At 38.0% G+C, this 18,329-nt stretch overlaps 1 protein-coding gene across 3 annotated transcripts in view; it reads right to left on the bottom strand.

Annotated features, from left to right (window-relative positions):
* Window positions 1-16,641: 16,641 nt before the first annotated feature.
* LOC107716898 (SET domain-containing protein 5-like) overlaps window positions 16,642-18,329 on the bottom strand; it is a 40,438-nt gene continuing 38,750 nt past the window's right edge. For all 3 annotated transcript variants that reach the window (XM_016523516.1, XM_016523515.1, XM_016523514.1), the window contains exon 23: window positions 16,642-18,329. This exon is cut by the window's right edge. The gene's annotated coding sequence lies outside the window, so the exon portion shown is untranslated.

An 18,329-nucleotide genomic window follows, 5' to 3' on the forward strand; every position in this document is an offset into this window, starting at 1 on the left:
AGCGTATGGCCCCAAATACACCACTGGTCTCAATATTATGAACGTAATGTAACATATGCATCAGAGCATCTGTATTTTACTTTGTGCATCCCATCTATGGTGGCTACCTCCAATTTTTATTTTAAATTATGCATATGCATATGGAAACAGGCCAGGGTCAATAAAGTTTATGATTTTACCCTTTCTAATTCTAAATTGTACAGTATGAACATTGGATCATTACACTCTAAAAAACACTGGGTTAAAAACAACCCAATTTGGGATGTTATTAACCCAAGGGCTGGGTAAATATAGGACAGAACCCATCTTGGGTTAAATTTACCCAGCAAATTGGGTTGTTTATTTAACCCAGCATAATAGGTTGATTTAACCCAGCTAAGCTGGAGTCGTGTTCGGCGGGGAACTGCTAACGGACCACCACCCAGCGTTTCACTCTAGCCGAAACATGCTGTGACTCCATAACCTGCCAATAAACAAACAATAAACCGCTCTGAGGACATGTTTTAACATCCAAACAAAGTATTATATTATATTTGGGGGAAGTCGTGGCCTAATGGTTAGAGAGTTGGACTTGTAGGTGGGGGGAGTGAATGTACAGCGCTCTCTCTCACCTTCAATACCACGACTGAGGCGCCCTTGAGCAAGGCACCGAACCCTCAACTGCTCCCCGGGCGCCGCAGCATAAAAAATGGCTGCCCACTGCTCCGGGTGTGTGTTCACGGTGTGTGTGTGTTCACTGCTGTGTGTGTGCACTTAGGATGGGTTAAATGCAGAGCACTAATTCCTTGTATGGGTCACCATACTTGGCCACATGTCACGTCACTTCACTTTATTCTGTATCTTTATGAATAAAATCGTTTATTTTATGCAAAGCGTCAGGCTTTTCCATCACGCGAAAAGACCGCGACACTTGTTAAAGGTGATTCACACCGCGCGCCTGTATGTTGCTCTGCTTAAAATTGAACGATATACAGCACAGTAACGATTTTATAGATAAAATAAAATTTACACAAACCTGTATTTTACCGAAGAATGCATCAATTCGATGGCGCTTAGAACTGCTCTCTCGTGACTGACCCTGGATTTGAGTAACACTAAAACTACTAAAACTACCAAAAAATAACCCAAAAAAATGACCCAAAAGGCTCAACCCAGCATTTGGGTTAAAAAAAAAAAAAAAAAAAAAATTTTTTAGAGTGTAAGAATTCCACCTCTAAAATGTAATTTTATATTCAAAAAGCCTAATCGCACAAATTAAAGGAAGAAAGAATAAGCCATGGGATAGTTGCCAGGGTTTAATGGCGTAATTATTAATCAATTGTAATTAATTATATTTGTGATCAAATAATTATTTACCCCAGGTTTCATTTTAAAATGCAGATAGTGGTGGGAATCCCATAAAATGGTTTTGCACTAATGCCTAGACATTCCTAGTTACGCCACTGAGTCCTACAATCCTCTCCTAATTAAAGCACAGCCTCATACTTCCAGCCTAAGGAATTATTGTAAACTCATTCTTGTATCTTTTGTTACAAATGTATACAGTATGTTACATATGTATGTTTTGTGCATTCAATAGTTCTTTGAATCACACCTACACACATTTTGGAAATTACTGTAAAATCAAATGTAGGAGAGTTTCTACACAACATTTTAAAAATGAGGCCCCTGGTGTCCCACCAAACTGCACATTTTATATGTTTCTTATCTGATGCGCTCAGTTCAGTTCATGGAGCTCTCTCCTAATGAGCTGATGATGTAAATCAGCTGTGTTAGATAAGGAAGACATACAGCATGCGCAGAGCAGTGAATCCCCAGGACCAGAGTTGAAAACCACTACATTAAGAAGTCTTATAATAATGGTCGGGTGTGGAGGATTATTGTGCCACATGCATTTCTTTTTCCACATGGACTCCCAGCCTTGCAGACAATATGTCATCTGTGGAATCTCCCATATCTGTCTTGTTTCACATGTCTTGGCATTCCTATTCGGTTACCTGTTGAGTGCTTTGTCGTAATGTTTTGTCGGTTCCTGAATTCTTCTGTTCTTTGACTATGTTTTTTCTTTGCCGAGATCACGTTTGTTTGCTTGCATTGCTGCCTAGCAGATACCCATTGCCAGCTCTGTTTATCTGCCAGTGACTTTCTGTTTGTCTTTTGGTGTACTTTTGGGAAAAACACAAGTCTCAGTTCCCCCCCACATATGCTGGTTATCCTAACAGATGCCGCTGTTTCTTCTCCCAGTGTTTGCAACTTTCCAACCCTCCAACTTTCCATCCAACAAGGCAAAGATCACTAACATCATTATGCAGGCTACTGCTGGGGAGTGGCTGTGTGAGAAATCTGCACCCCCTTGCTGTCAGATTTTGCTGAATTCTCCAAGGAGATGAAAAAGTATTATCGTTCAGTCTACAGCAGGGAAGCACATCTACTTTTTCACCTTCACCAGGGGAGTTGAATATGGGACTATGCCATATTGGACTTCAGTCTGCATGGACGGTTGTTGGAAATAAAGGATGAGATCCAACACTGTAATTGACTTTGTTTGTGTTCTGGTAAGCTGAGTCTTTATTTAGCAGCATGTCCAGTAAAAGCTGATGCTTGTCAGTAGCTGCGGTTCTATTGCTGTGAGCAACACTGCTTTCTACTCATCAGCTCATTAGTAGCAAGACCTGAATTGATTGTGTCTGATAAGGGAGTGTGACGAGTGTTTTTTTGTGACGAGGCCTGGTCCTCTCTTGTCCTCCACTGTCGTCGCTCCTCCTTTTATCCTTCCGGTGCTCCTCCATGGGACTCGAGACCAGTGTGTGGTGCAGGTGTCCCTCATTATCTTTCACTCTACCAGCCTCGCTCCTCTCCCATGGCTCTCGGCCCCGCCCCACTCGTCACAGGGAGGAATACAAAATATGTAGTAATAGTGCTGGGGGCCTCCAGGGCTGGTTTAAAAACGCCTGTCCTAGGCAACCACTCCAGGGAATGCTGTCCTTTCCAGTAACCACTGAAAAGAAATTTCTTTTTATTTTATTCATCTTCAGTTCTTGCACATCTTTGCCTCATGGTTGCCTCTTTATCTATGCCAGAGTGTAGAGTCACGGGGAAAAAACAACTCCACTTAATCCAGGCATGTCCCATCCTGCTCCAACCATCCTGCCTGGAAGATTCTAGTGAGTCTAAGGCTGCTTCGGATGTGTTTAATTAGGGTTAGAGCTAAACTCTGCAGAACAGTGGCCCTTGTATATCTGTGTGGTGCCGCTCTTGGGGTTTATCATCCTTGCCCGAGTGTTCAGATGGATTCAACAAATACTTGGGTTTGCCAATTTCTTCCCAAGGTTTGTCTGGAACTACAGTCAGGTGCCCCCACCCCCTTAGTTGTCTGGCATAGCTCTGCTCAGAGAGCATTCGGTGACCATACAAATTCCCTTTCCCAGATACTGATGTCCAGTTTATTGCAAGCAGTCCTCTTTCAACACTGTACAGGGACAGCAAGGTGAACCTCTGTCTCTCCACAGGATAGAGAATCTGTGACATTGGAAATCAGAAACTGTTGGCTGTTAAGTTGACTTTTGCAGGAATTATGACTGGATGGAGCAATCAGTGTGAATTACTACAAAAGCCTAGAATACATCCAAGCAGTCAAGTGTTTGAACTACCGTCAGACCAGACGGACACCGTTCTATGTTTGCTTCCAGTTTTCCCATTCTTACTGCACAAAATATCTGATGGCTTTCCTTTTCCTGCTGTCATCCTGCCCAAGGATTTGGTTTGGCCTTGCTTATTTTTGTGGGACATCAAGATCCAGGTTTAGAGAGCTCTCCAGCTCTCCTCTGTTGGACATTCTTTTTGCCTTTATCTGTATGTTATCATTTTTCATTAAAAATAACCCAGGATTTTTTAGAGTGTAAGAATTCCACCTCTAAAATGTAATTTTATATTCAAAAAGCCTAATCGCACAAATTAAAGGAAGAAAGAATAAGCCATGGGATAGTTGCCAGGGTTTAATGGCGTAATTATTAATCAATTGTAATTAATTATATTTGTAATCAAATAATTATTTACCCCAGGTTTCATTTTAAAATGCAGATAGTGGTGGGAATCCCATAAAATGGTTTTGCACTAATGCCTAGACATTCCTAGTTACGCCACTGAGTCCTACAATCCTCTCCTAATTAAAGCACAGCCTCATACTTCCAGCCTAAGGAATTATTGTAAACTCATTCTTGTATCTTTTGTTACAAATGTATACAGTATGTTACATATGTATGTTTTGTGCATTCAATAGTTCTTTGAATCACACCTACACACATTTTGGAAATTACTGTAAAATCAAATGTAGGAGAGTTTCTACACAACATTTTAAAAATGAGGCCCCTGGTGTCCCACCAAACTGCACATTTTATATGTTTCTTATCTGATGCGCTCAGTTCAGTTCATGGAGCTCTCTCCTAATGAGCTGATGATGTAAATCAGCTGTGTTAGATAAGGAAGACATACAGCATGCGCAGAGCAGTGAATCCCCAGGACCAGAGTTGAAAACCACTACATTAAGAAGTCTTATAATAATGGTCGGGTGTGGAGGATTATTGTGCCACATGCATTTCTTTTTCCACATGGACTCCCAGCCTTGCAGACAATATGTCATCTGTGGAATCACCCATATCTGTCTTGTTTCACATGTCTTGGCATTCCTATTCGGTTACCTGTTGAGTGCTTTGTCGTAATGTTTTGTCGGTTCCTGAATTCTTCTGTTCTTTGACTATGTTTTTTCTTTGCCGAGATCACGTTTGTTTGCTTGCATTGCTGCCTAGCAGATACCCATTGCCAGCTCTGTTTATCTGCCAGTGACTTTCTGTTTGTCTTTTGGTGTACTTTTGGGAAAAACACAAGTCTCAGTTCCCCCCCACATATGCTGGTTATCCTAACAGATGCCGCTGTTTCTTCTCCCAGTGTTTGCAACTTTCCAACCCTCCAACTTTCCATCCAACAAGGCAAAGATCACTAACATCATTATGCAGGCTACTGCTGGGGAGTGGCTGTGTGAGAAATCTGCACCCCCTTGCTGTCAGATTTTGCTGAATTCTCCAAGGAGATGAAAAAGTATTATCGTTCAGTCTACAGCAGGGAAGCACATCTACTTTTTCACCTTCACCAGGGGAGTTGAATATGGGACTATGCCATATTGGACTTCAGTCTGCATGGACGGTTGTTGGAAATAAAGGATGAGATCCAACACTGTAATTGACTTTGTTTGTGTTCTGGTAAGCTGAGTCTTTATTTAGCAGCATGTCCAGTAAAAGCTGATGCTTGTCAGTAGCTGCGGTTCTATTGCTGTGAGCAACACTGCTTTCTACTCATCAGCTCATTAGTAGCAAGACCTGAATTGATTGTGTCTGATAAGGGAGTGTGACGAGTGTTTTTTTGTGACGAGGCCTGGTCCTCTCTTGTCCTCCACTGTCGTCGCTCCTCCTTTTATCCTTCCGGTGCTCCTCCATGGGACTCGAGACCAGTGTGTGGTGCAGGTGTCCCTCATTATCTTTCACTCTACCAGCCTCGCTCCTCTCCCATGGCTCTCGGCCCCGCCCCACTCGTCACAGGGAGGAATACAAAATATGTAGTAATAGTGCTGGGGGCCTCCAGGGCTGGTTTAAAAACGCCTGTCCTAGGCAACCACTCCAGGGAATGCTGTCCTTTCCAGTAACCACTGAAAAGAAATTTCTTTTTATTTTATTCATCTTCAGTTCTTGCACATCTTTGCCTCATGGTTGCCTCTTTATCTATGCCAGAGTGTAGAGTCACGGGGAAAAAACAACTCCACTTAATCCAGGCATGTCCCATCCTGCTCCAACCATCCTGCCTGGAAGATTCTAGTGAGTCTAAGGCTGCTTCGGATGTGTTTAATTAGGGTTAGAGCTAAACTCTGCAGAACAGTGGCCCTTGTATATCTGTGTGGTGCCGCTCTTGGGGTTTATCATCCTTGCCCGAGTGTTCAGATGGATTCAACAAATACTTGGGTTTGCCAATTTCTTCCCAAGGTTTGTCTGGAACTACAGTCAGGTGCCCCCACCCCCTTAGTTGTCTGGCATAGCTCTGCTCAGAGAGCATTCGGTGACCATACAAATTCCCTTTCCCAGATACTGATGTCCAGTTTATTGCAAGCAGTCCTCTTTCAACACTGTACAGGGACAGCAAGGTGAACCTCTGTCTCTCCACAGGATAGAGAATCTGTGACATTGGAAATCAGAAACTGTTGGCTGTTAAGTTGACTTTTGCAGGAATTATGACTGGATGGAGCAATCAGTGTGAATTACTACAAAAGCCTAGAATACATCCAAGCAGTCAAGTGTTTGAACTACCGTCAGACCAGACGGACACCGTTCTATGTTTGCTTCCAGTTTTCCCATTCTTACTGCACAAAATATCTGATGGCTTTCCTTTTCCTGCTGTCATCCTGCCCAAGGATTTGGTTTGGCCTTGCTTATTTTTGTGGGACATCAAGATCCAGGTTTAGAGAGCTCTCCAGCTCTCCTCTGTTGGACATTCTTTTTGCCTTTATCTGTATGTTATCATTTTTCATTAAAGACTGTGAACTAACCATCCATCTGCTAGTGGATTGCTCATTCAAACATAACATTCATCAGCAGCAGATTCTGTTATAGAGCAGTAACGCATATACATGCATTGACATACAGCAAAGCAAAAATTTTACCGCATCCAACATATACAAATTCTCACCCCAGGATGGAATCCTAGTAATTCCACTGTCCGTTATCTGCAAATATATCTTGTTGCCTGAGTTTAAAGGGGTCATATGTTCTTGCTAAAAAGAACATTATTTGGTGTATTTGGTGTAATGAAATGTGTTTATGCGGTTTAAGGTTCAAAAAACACATTATTTTCCACATACTGTACATCATTGTTTCTCCTCTATGCCCCGCCTTTCTGAAACGCATCGATTTTTACAAAGCTCATCGGTCTGAAAAAGCGAGGTGTGCTGTGATTGGCCAAACAAAGTAGTTTCACAACGAAACACACGGCGGGCTAGAGTGAGCGGAGGCCGGCAGGCTAGAGAACAACGAAACACACAGCGTCTCGGCATGGTGGCAACAACAAAATAAAAGTTACACCTTCTTTCTTTGCTTGAACATTTGGGCGGTGTTATGCAAATCTTCCCACATCGTGACGTAGGCGTGTTGGAACGAGCCGTTTTAGGTAGGCGTGGTTGACTCTTAACTTTTATAAAGAATATCTCTTTGGATTTGAGACTTTAGTCTTTGCAACTTTACTGATCTTCTTTATGTACCAAGAGCTTGTAACACTTCAAAGAGAAAGGAAAAATTGAAATCGCATCATATGACCCCTTTAAGGCAGAGATTTGTTTAACTTTTTCTATACTTTAAACAACTCTCTCCATTTAAGGTTAAAGCCCTGGACTTACTCATTTTGATGTTCTGCAAGCTAAAATGACACCCTAAGAACTCAAGATCAGTGATTTAATAGAGACAGAACCAGAACATTGATATTCCTAGAGGATTGGAAAGGGAAAACTCTGTTGCTTTCATACCCTCCTTCACTGAACAGTTTAGTGCTTTCCCAAAACCAGTGAAGATCAACAATGATTGGAGATCAATATCATTACGTATAGGTCAAATATCCCAGCTGCACACACCACATGCTTGTTCACTCCCATCATTACCAAACAAAGTTTTTTAGTTGAATTTGAAAGATTCTATAATATATTTTAATGATGTAAAAACTAACATCTATATCAGAAGGATTATTGCATACCGCCAAACTTTTGGCAAGACAGAACATGAAGATTTTGTTATATTGTTTTAAACAATATTGTGTGAAGATTGTACTGTGGAAAATAACTGCAATTAGCTGCAGTTTCTTGCTAAACCCTGTTGAAAACAGCATATGCTGGTTAGGTATGTTTTGAAGCATGGCTGCTGTATAGATGAGGCTATAGTAAAATAAGAAAACTGATCATGTCATTAAATAAGGTTCTACAGTATTGAAAACTAAATTTAATTTTTAAACCAAAATTAATCCTTAAAGGGCTACAGAAATTTCATTTAAGCCACTTGCAATGCATTTGTTACAATGCAAGGTTCATTCTATCATTCTATTATTTTGCATGTTCACTGAGATTCATTAATAGTGCCATGCTCCACCGTTAGAGGTACAAAAAAATGTAGCTCTAAAATATAGTCTACAACAAAATATTTTCTCCTCGGGCTGCTCATTTTCATACAACATATGCATTATATTCCAAGGGTTATGAGGCTCTGTGACAGATTTGTGAGTTGAACACCATAAACTGCTATTTACTAAAATCTCTCCCTCTAATCTTCATTTGTCTAAATGGAAGTACAAGTCATAGTTTTTAGTGGCCACTAGTGGTCAGTTCAACTAGAACCTGCATTGATGTCTACCTGCACTATAGTAACATTTTTGTTTTGCAAAAACGTATGTAGGGTCAAATATTTCTCATGAGACCAAGAAGGATTCTTAAATAGTTCTTAAGTAGCACAGACTGTAATTTTACCAAATTCACAGACATATTATATGTCTATAAGCTATATATGCATTGTTTATTAAAAACAATTTAGTGTCTCTTTGGTTATGGTTTGATAGTTGGTTTTCACATGTTCTTCAAAATCCAGACACTAAACAGGGACCAAAGTGGGTCAGGAGGTAGGAGGATGTGTTATTTGTCTGAATGAAACCTTTCCCTTCCTTTGTCAATCTGTGCTGATCCAGGCTATGCTATACTACTCCTGTCATCTGTCCCCTGATTCCTCCTTTGCTTCAATGTCCCCAGACAACTGAACAACTAAAAATGAATATGGCGAAAAACAAAAATGCATATCGATTGCATATCGAGTGTAGTACTGACTGATAGCTGCTTATTACTTTTATGCTGTAGTAATTCCAGAGGTTTGAATTGTTATGTTGGGTTGTGATCTGTACCAAAGTAATGTTTGTTTAATTATGTATACATGTAAGTAACAAACTTGATTTTTTGTTTCTTATGGAAGGATAAGGCATAATTTCACCCAAAATTTATTTGATGAATCCTTTCATATTTTTTATGTAGGTTTGTCTGATCAAGCCTACATACAAAAAGAAATCTAGAAAAAATCTAGAAAAATTGAATTATTATTAATTAAAGAAATTAATGGAATAGTTCACCAAAAATGACAGTTCTGTCATTATTTACTAACCTTCGAATCATTTTAAACCTGTATGACTGACTTTCATCTGTGCAACACAAAAGAAGATATTTTGAAGAATGTTGGTAACCAAACTGCTTTGTGACCATAGGCTTCCATTGTGTGGACAATAAAAGGTTTGAGATATTTATCAAACCCTTTCTTATGTTCCATGGAAGATCAAAAAAATGAAAAAAAAAGAAACATTTTGTACAGCAGAAGATGTAATTTTGAAGACCATCTTTTTCTGACAAATTTTGAATCCCCCTCTTTGTACATGTGGTCAGCAATCAGAGTTAATTGATTAATTAAATAGTTAATTTGTAAATTCTATATTTATATGGATACAGGGTACAGCCATTAAGCATTTATTCACCCACATCATATTCCTTTTACAAACTGGAGTGGATTTAACAGATTTATTATTTTATCTCTCAGTTCACCTGAAGGTACCAATAGTCAGACTGTGCAGCAGAAAAGACTAACAACAGTTAAATACACCACTATCCCACAGACATCTAATTTGGCACGCAAATCTCTTCTTACATTTTTTTTTTTTTTTACAGACACGTCCTCTCTTGATATTTCCTTTTTCATTGAACCTTTTAGAGAGAGTGAGCTAGATTTATCAATAGCGATTAGCACATGAACATTCTTCGGACTCTGTTACATTAATTTCATAATTGGTCATTTTCTGCAGCTTTTTGTGGTCATTAGACCAAGGTGAATTTTTCTTTCGTTGTTTTCATTAATCATTTGTCTCGAGGAAAAGCCCTGCATGCTGCATTTTACTCAGGCCCAACATGTTCTTATCTGCCATCTCCCACATTAGCGCACAGTGGAACAGCACAAAGTTAACCGTAACACATCTAGGTCACTACTGAGACTTGGTACACAGTCATGAAAATGACTACCTCTATGTTTCCAAGGCAAGATGTGTAGCACAATTATTCACACAATATCTCAGCATAAACTCACCATGCATTCAATGGACTGATGTGACTTCATATGCAAAATGCAACAACCGATTCTTGTAATGATGATATCAACAGTCCCAACTGCAAATAAGACAAACTTTAATATTTTGTTATAAATTTCTTAAATATCTGCACCATAGTGCGCCATTCAAACGAAATCTGAATTTGTGCCAAATCAATATTGGTTGCAGGTTTTACTTTGTTTCAGTTGTGTTTTTACCAACATCTCCCTCCACTTTGTTAAACAATCTTGTAATGGCATGATTTCTGCTAAGTGGCAAGAACTAACACAGACCTGTAATGTGTACTGGACAACACCAGTTAGGATCATCTCAAGAGGAAAGCCCTGTTGGGGGTAGGTCTGGCCCCTAGTCTGTGGCCCCTTGAGTGGCGGATTTTGGAGATGACATGAGAAGGACTCAGAGTTGAAAATAAAATGTGATGTACTCCGTGGTGCTTAAACCCTTCTCACCCTTAGATAAAGACTGCTTTGCTGCTCCCCATCTACCTCAGCCTTGAACCCCTCCTACACTATTTTATTGATATGCGCCACTGGGAGACAAGCTAGAGCTGAATGCTGAGATCAGACAGAGTGTGCGGGTATGAGGAGCAGGAAGAATAGACTGCATTGGACTTTGAGACTAATGGGTTTCTACTCCATAATCTTAAAATGCAGCTTCTCCATAAACTCCCTGCATCCCATCATTCAACTACACTACTGTTAAAAGGTTAGGAAATGCTAAGACATTTTTTGTTTGTTTGTTTAAAGAACTTGAGACTTTTTTTCCACCTAGGATGCATCAAATTAATCAGAAATGACTGTAAAGACATTTACAATGTTACAAATGCTACATTATTCAAACTCTGTTCATCAAAGAGTCTTACATGTGCAGCATTCAGTATTAAGCAGCTTATTAAGGCATTCTCCTGCTTTCTGCAGCACTTCCCATAAGTGTTTTGGCTTGTTTGGGCACTTCCCCTGAACCTCAGCTCAACACTAGAAACTTAAATTCATCCATCTGTAATACCTTTTTTTTTAAATAATAATAATCACAATAATAATTTACAATCCATTCTTTATGTTCTCTTGCCCATTTAAGCACTTTCTTCTGCCAGAGTCATTTTTGAAACTCTGCATAAATGCAGACAGCACCCTTTCTTCACTGTGGAAGCTGGACTTTAATGTGTAGAGTTCATTAAAGCTTCTAGCTGAGCAGCAGTGAAGTGTCTGTTCCTCAAACTAGAGACGAGTTGTGCATCTGGGCTGTCCACTTCTCTCCGTGTGGTAGTTAGATCCAGTTTACTTTCTCAAAAAATCGACAAGACTGATGTTTCTTAAAACAAATTGTGTGTGTTTTTAAACCCAATAATTACCTGCAGCGTCATTAAGCTGCAAAATGATTTGTGCTAATAATACAAAGGTTTCTTGAGTACAAAACATGCACATTCAAAGGAATTCTTAAAGGCTGTAGAACAAAAGGTTTTCTTAATAGACTGGAGCAATGGCTTCTGAAAATAGCACTTTGCCATCACTGTTAAAATGTAATTTTAAAATGTCCAAAAATAGAAACCAGTTATTTCAAACAGTAATAATAATTGCATTTTGTTTTGATTAATTAAATGCATAATGCTTGGTAAACAGGAGGAGGAATTTCTTTCAAAAAACATAAAAATGTCTTGGTTTTGCCGAACTTGGTAGTGTATTTCTGTATCCATCATTCATCATTCACATTTCATACTGTACAGTACATCATACATTCAAAGAAATTCAAAGCCCATAAAATTACAAACAAAAAGTATTCAATGGTTATTTCACATGGGTGCACTGTGCTGGTCAACCTTTATTTGACAGGAAAAACACAAAGCATAGACTCGCATACACAAACAGTACCCCCAATGACAACTAGATATTTTTGAAAATTTGGCCACCTCAGGGGCAGTGTATTTCTGCAGTACTGAATATAATTTCTTCTCAAAGCTGTTTAAATTCTTTTTCCTAATGTCTGTAGCCTGCACTGAGCAATTGTTACGACATGAATTTATTCAAAATAATATGTTGCAATTCCAGACCATCCACCTTGCACTATATATGTTGGGTTGTTAAAATCCATCAAACATTACCATAACCATTGCCCAGCTGTTTTTAAAAAATTAACTGATTTATGCAACATTTTCATCTTGACGTAGATGTAGAAAGAAACTTTTGAGAGAAATGTACTGGACTGCCAGTATTCAGATCATATACTCTTAAAAATAAAGGTGCTTCAAAAGGTTCTTCACGGCGATGCCATAGAGGAACCATTTTTGGTTCCACAAAGAACCATTCAGTCAAAGGTTCTTTAAAGAACCATCTCTTTCTTACCTTTTTATAATCCGAAGAACCTTCTTTCGCCACAAAGAAACTTTTGTGAAACAGAAAGGTTCTTCAGATGTTAAGGGTTCATTTTGGAACCATTTAGACAAAAAGGTTCTTCTATGGCATTGTGAAGCACCTTTATTTTTAAGAGTGTAGTGTAAAACTAATTTGATATTTAGTGTTGGTCTTAGCTGTCATCTTCATTACCACACAACATCCATTCAGTTACTGTAATCTCATGTGAAACAACATTGTCATCCAACATCCAGTCATTAACATTTCAGTTTAAAAACAAGTGTTGATAGGCCCATGTTACTGAAGGCTTAGTAGTGTTTTATTTATTTTTAAGTTTTACTTTCTCTTCTGTCTTGCAACACTTTTTTATTGATCTACCATTTAAAATATATAAAAAATAAAAAAAACGTGCCAAAATGAAAGAACAAGACTACTGTGGAAAGATATGACATGGTTGATTTCTGAAGTTCACATTGTCTTTTTTTGTGCTTCACGTGTTTAATGCCTCTCTTTTGAAGTTTATTGCTTTTTGCTCTAGTTGTACATGTTTTCCCCCCTCTGATCTTTCTGGAATGCTGTAATCTCTAAATTAAACAAACATGTATAAAAATATTTCTGCAAGTCATAGGGGAGTGCAACATAACTGACATCGGCACCATCACTGAAACATTGTTGGTGTTGTTGTTTAAAATATTAAAAAACAAAAAACATTGAGTTCCATGTTATGGGTTTATTTTGGGGGAAGGTGCAAATTGTACTCAGGTATACAAAAAATTAAATAATAATAAAAAAATTGGTGTCACGCAAAGTAGACAAGCATGATATGCATGCTTTTGGAAACTGGAAATATTCCTGATCAGTGCTTCTGATCAGAAAAAAAAAGAAGAATATCCTTATCTCAAATTCATGGCTGAACAACCTAACATACAACCTCCCAAAAATATTATGTGGGTAAAATGGCCATCTAAAATATCCACACAAATAACACAATAACGTCCCATTTAAGAAAAGAAAAATAAATAAATAAATGTTCACACACCTCATTTAATTGTTTTGATTCAGTATGAATTTGAGTGTGTGTTTGTGTGCTATATTTAGCTGTATCTGAGCAAGACAAATATGCTGGAAGCCTGCTTGCACATTACATAACAATTATGAAAAAAATGTTTTGTCTGTGTCCAGTCTGGCAATTGTCGGCAGAAAGCCACTTCATGTAGCGCTGATTAACAGCACCAGCAGAATGAAGGGCTAGATCAAAAGAGCGAGGATGATGAAAGAAACAGGCTGGGCACTGGCCAACACAGACAGGATGGGCCATGGCCAGAATAGGTGCCAACATATCAGCAGGCATTAAACAGCATCTTTGCTACTGCCAGGTGCAGCAAGCTGTGCTATAGAGAGAAACACCTCCACCCTGGGAGTAATTATTAGTAATTGAAGTTGGCTTCACCGGAAATCCAAAAATGTGACGCTGGGTCACAAAATGATACATATTGTGTTCCAGTACACCAAGTATTGCTATATGTTTCCTGTTTTTGCTATTTTTAATTTGTCATACATTAAACAATCTGTCATACATCAATTGGAAATTGTATAATTCACATGAAGCTATTTACAAAAAATATTTTGATACAAATAATTTCAACCAAAATGAAACTGCTTCTTTAACATTAAAGTGTTAGTTCACCCAAAAATGAAAATTCTGTCATTAATTACTCACCCTCGTGTTGTTCCAAACCCATAAGACCTTCGTTCATCTTCAGAACACAATTTAAGATATTTTTTATTAAATCTGAGGGCTCTCTGACCCTCCCATAGACAGCAAGGTAACTACCACGTTCAAGGTCCAGAAAAGTACCAAGATGATCGTAGATGATTTCGTACAAAGTAGTCCGTGTGACATCAGTGGTTCAACTGTAAAGTTACGAAGCTACGAGAACACTTTTTTGCGCAAAGAAAACAAAAGTAACGACTTTATTCCACATTTTCGTCTCTACTGCGTCACTTGTGGACGCGCGTTCACATGTCATGATGTCACATGTTAATTAGAAATTGGAGCCAATTAAGACTGTAGAAAAACACTGGTTCTTTACAAGTTCTCCACTCGTATTAATAGTTCTATTTAGAACCATACCCTTTTCCTTTTCTGCTGAAATGGTTCTTGTTTTGTGTGTGTTATTTGTTTCAGGGGGGGGCTCAACCATCCTGTCAACAAACTCTTCACAAGACGGGTACACTTGATATTCTTTTTTTTAATATGTCTTTACATTTTTTTAATTGTAATTAATTTAATAAAAAACATTTTTTTTAATAATACCAGAGTTCATCTTGTACCAATATTCTTATTTTTTTATAGCACAATTAAAGTTGTAAACAGCACTTTCAAAGCATTGTTCTTGATGGAACCTGTAAAAAGCATTCTATACCAGCATAAAGGGTTGCTATTCTTCCTATGGCTATTTACTAGAAATACCCTGAGAGTTTAGGTAATATTAATCTTCAAAATGAATTAAATTTGACATGTCCGCCTGCAACATATTTCTGTTGTTATTTTTGTTTTTACATTAAGTGAACTGCAACAACGTGCACAGTAACATAGGCCTATTCTCTATCCAGAACTGTGATGACAGATGTAAATATGTCCATTTTAGGCTTTAAAGAACAATCTGTACATTTATAGTATAATAAAGTATTATGTAGTGATAAATATGTTGCTTACAAAAAAAATCCTCAGAATGCACGCCTACTTTCAAAAATCATGGCTTTTCAAGGGCTGTCATTCCCCCCCCCCCCAATAACGGTGTAGTTACAGCATTTACCAGCAGGGGCACATAGGTGGCACTGTGATATTTGTTACTGATTTAAATGAGATTTAAAATCTCAGAGTGGAGTAGATTGCATATGCTGCTCCAGATAGTGTTCGCAATCACAGAAAAACAAAACAAAAAAAAAAACGTAATTTTCCCCCATATAAATAAATGGGTAACAGCAGGATTTGATTCCTTCCACAGCCCCACTGTATGACATGCGTTTCTTCAAATTTGGACTAGTTTGAACATACTCTACAGTGAGTGACGCCAAGACCCTCTGCAAAAATATTGTTTGCAGATCAGTAGGTAAGAAGGTTCTTACATTTTGTCGTGTTTATTGTGTTCTTTGGTCATTTACCTGCAGGGCTTGTTGTCACATCTTACATTTCAAATATTTATATCTGTAGGTTTATTTTTGAAAGTCTTTGTTATTGCCCAGTAAAAAAGATACCATAATTTGAAAATATGTTTGTTGTGGAGCCTATTTTAGACTTTTCAGCAAAATATATGAAAAAATGAAACGAATATAAATAAACAAAATAAATAAATAAACAAACATGTAAAAGGTAGCATACATTAGCATCAAATTAGTGTTATGGCCATATGTGTGCGTGTGTTTATTTAAAACATTTAACAGACAACTTGCCCTTATCCGACATTTAGAATTTTTTTTTAAATACCCTTCATATGCCCATAGTTGTCTTTGCCGCATTATAGCCAGTGTGGATTTACTGTTCACATGTTAACCCGAAATTGTATTTAAAAAAAAAAAGAAGGTATTTTTATTTGACTTGAAGACCATTTTGAGATTTACAGTTATGCATTTAGGAGACACTAATCAAAATCCTTATATAAGCTTTTGTATTTGAGCTCAATAACGAATCTTGAATTACATTCCTTTACCTCGGTCTGTTAATGTCAATCTCAAATGTCAAGACCTGTGAGTAGTATGCAGCTCAGTCAGTTATTTTAGCAAACTACCTGATTCAATTTCAGATATGCATGACCTGTCAATGCAGGATGATAGCAAACATACTAAATTAGTTCTGTGAAGTCTTGTGTGTATATGTAGGCTATACGCTTCTCTATTTTTTTCAACTGATCTGTTAAATCTGCAATGTAACCAACAAAGTTTATGCCCCGTTTTGTGTGAGTAGGTGGTCCTTTACTGCTGTTCAAAAACATTTGACTACATCAGCGTTTTTAGTATAATTGCCATGTAGTCACATGCGTTTTCTACCACCTTCAAAGGAAAGTAGACAAACTGACTATTTCGGACATCATTTAGACTTGTATTGAGCATTGTACACTTGTGATAGGATTGCCCAAATTCAGATCTTAATAGCCAGTTTAAAAAGGGTAATGAGTACAATGAGGCCAGATTTTTCTATTTTTTTTAAGGCCCACCATAGACCTTATTTTGCGCTTACTCCATAGGGTGTTTTTAAAATGTTATATTAATGGATAAATGGAAACAAACCGTTGTTATCAATCACTCTGAGCTCTCTTTCCATGCAACCAATGTTCAGCAAATGCTAAAACTAGTTTTAAAAATGTTCACAAACATTTTATTTAAAAAGCAAAATGTGATGCAACTTATGTCATGAAAAGGGGAAGGGTTCAAATTAGGTATAAAAAAAATACAACAAAAATATGTCTATGGATACTAGAAAAGTGCCAAATGTTTGTGGGGTTAAAAAGAGGTGAGTCTCAACCAAAACCTTATCCCATAAACCCAACCCTAGACTGTTAGAATGACACAAAAGAAATATCATGCAGCAAATTTGGTGTACTATATTTCTCTGAGAACAGAATAACACTTCACCCAAGTACACATGATCATGTAGTTAAGGTGCTGGTAAATTTCAGATCACATAGTCTTTTTTTTTTTTTTCCTTTTCAAGAGACATTCATATAAACCAGTGAGCTAAGGCTGACCACATTAACCCACAATCCACCAAGCAGACAACTTTGATATTCCAAATGCAACAAGGGGCATCGGTTTTGTTTGAAGTGGGGTTTAAATATCCCACTACTGTGGTCATCATGGCAACCTTACTGTTTAAGAAAGGTATCATCCAAGGGAGGTACAGCACTATGCCTATCTGTTAAAAAAGGCTGTCCTGTGAGCAGCTTCTTGTAAATAAAAAAAGGGGGGAAACACTTACATTTAAGAGACCACAGCAGCAGCACACTTGCTTTGTCTTATTTACTGATCAAACCATTTGGCCATAGCATTTCTTTCCTTTCTTCCTTTCTAAAATGGTGGCTGGAATGCAAGGACTGGTCAAGGAGAGAAAATCAAATGAAGAGAATGAAGTGAGAGAAATGAAGTATACACTTAGGATTAAAGGGCTTGGGAGGGTACACATTTTTTTAACGGAGTATAAACAAAAACATTTCTGCAAATTCTTTTCGGCAAAGTCCTGCACAGAGAGGGTCTTTAACAATAATTGGAAACAAGTTAAAAAACAACGTTTGAACTGACAATTGCATGTTTTTACCTTAAGAGGCAAACGTGATCACACTGGGAAACAAAATAAACAATTCAACTGGACCAACTGAAGCACCATAAGATCTGCTTGTCAAGTATTATATTTCAAGTGAATAGTGATTTTGATGACACTAACAGGAGAAGTCAACAGGCTAGAGGCCTGTCGGACCCTAACGACAGCTAAACACTGGAATGATTCAGAGTGAGAAAATAACTCACTGTTCACTAAGAATTGCTTTCATGTGCATTCAAAAACACTTTGCTCTGAGCTAAGCGTGCCAACCATGAACACACTACATGACTATTCTTATGACGTCTACTGATAAAACTGAAAACAGGAGAGTGCACTCCGAGTCAAGTGTGCAAAGCATCTTAAAGTAAGAGTGCCATTTCATACGGTCATGATATCATTCATTATACATAAAAAGTTGAAAACTCATCTAAGAGCAGCATGATCACTTTTAC

Source organism: Sinocyclocheilus rhinocerous, unplaced genomic scaffold, assembly GCF_001515625.1.
Source record: "Sinocyclocheilus rhinocerous isolate Xijiao unplaced genomic scaffold, SAMN03320098_v1.1 scaffold59, whole genome shotgun sequence".
NCBI lineage: Eukaryota > Metazoa > Chordata > Actinopteri > Cypriniformes > Cyprinidae > Sinocyclocheilus > Sinocyclocheilus rhinocerous.